Source organism: Vulpes vulpes, chromosome 2 (assembly GCF_048418805.1).
Source record: "Vulpes vulpes isolate BD-2025 chromosome 2, VulVul3, whole genome shotgun sequence".
Taxonomy (NCBI): Eukaryota; Metazoa; Chordata; class Mammalia; order Carnivora; family Canidae; genus Vulpes; species Vulpes vulpes.
The window spans coordinates 88,896,928-88,898,395 of NC_132781.1; positions in this window are offsets into that span (position 1 = coordinate 88,896,928).

The window sequence follows — 1,468 nt, forward strand, 5'->3', positions numbered from 1 at the left end:
TTTAGAAGGGGCTTGCTTGAAACAGAATATTCCTTGAGGCCCCTTGGTGGCTCAGTGGTTGAGCATCTGCCTTCAGCTCAGGTCATGATCCTAGGGTCCTAGGATCCAGTTCCCACCCACCCCCCCCCCGCCCCCATCGGGCTCCCTGTTTCTCCCTCTGCCTGTGTTTCTGTCTCTCTCGGTATTTCTCATGAGTAAATAAATAAAATCTTTAAAAACAGAAACAGAATATTCCTAAGAAGGATCCATTTCTTAGGGAGTAGGTACATAGATGGTTCTTCTTCAAACTGTATTATACAATTGCATAGAAAAAGAGAGAAACAGAGATGGGAGACAGAGGGGAAGGAGGAGAGAGAGGGAGGGAGGGAGGGAGACACCTCTCACATGCTCAGCTACAATCTTGTTGTGTGACATCCTGGTATCTCTATAATAATATTTCCTTCTTTGTTTTCTAGTCTTATGGGCTAAATTTTGTCCCCCTCCCCGCAATTCATATATTGAAGTCCTAAACCCCAGTCTCTCCAAGTGTGACTGGATTTGGAGATAGGGTCTTTAACGAGATAAGTTAAAATGAGATAATTAAGGTAGCTATAGTTTAGGATGATTGGTATCCGAAAAGAAGAGGAGAATTGTATAAACACAAGTACAGAGAAAAGACCTTGTGAAGATACACAGAGAAGATGGTCATATACAAGCTGAACAGATCTCTAGCTAGATCCCTAGCTTTCAGAACTGAGAGTAAATACCTTTCTGTTGTTTAAGCCACCCAGCCTGAGGTATTTTATTATGGCAGCTCTCTCAAACTAATACAACTAGTTTGAGTTGTTTTCTTATTTGTGGAGTTCTATCCATGCACCTGCTGTGTACTTAAAGTCTCAAGTGTTTGCCTTCGCTCTTGCTTTCCTGCACCTGGCACACCCCTCCCTCATGCTGCCTCTCCCACCTCCTGGCTTACTTGTGCCATCTCCAGAAAGCCTATCTGAAACTATCTGGGTAGGGGTAGGTACCTTCACTGGGACTTCAGAGTTATCCTGTGCCTGTTTCTAGAGTTACAAGGAGTACTTTTGACTGGAACCCTCTGTTTTTATGTCTCTCTGAAGGCAAGCAGAGTACCATTCATCTGTGCCTCCTCCATAGGTAAGCATCTGGTCTCCTCTATAGGTAAGCATCTGGCACACAGGAGGTGTTCAGCAGGGCCTTGTTGGTTGCATGCACTAGAAGAGTACAGACCATACCCGGAGAAGGTAGTTTAGAGAAACACTAACAAGGATCATCTAAAACAGTAAACTCCTACATTATTCATTTTATTTGTGTTTAATTTTGCTTTGGAATAGGATATAAATTCTGAGAAGAGGAGAGGGAATCTAATACTAAAATTACTTTGCATTGTTTTTGTGTGTGTGGATTTGCCCTTAAAACATGTTACCATCGACATGCCTATTTCAGTTCCCAAAAGAAAGTACAGGAT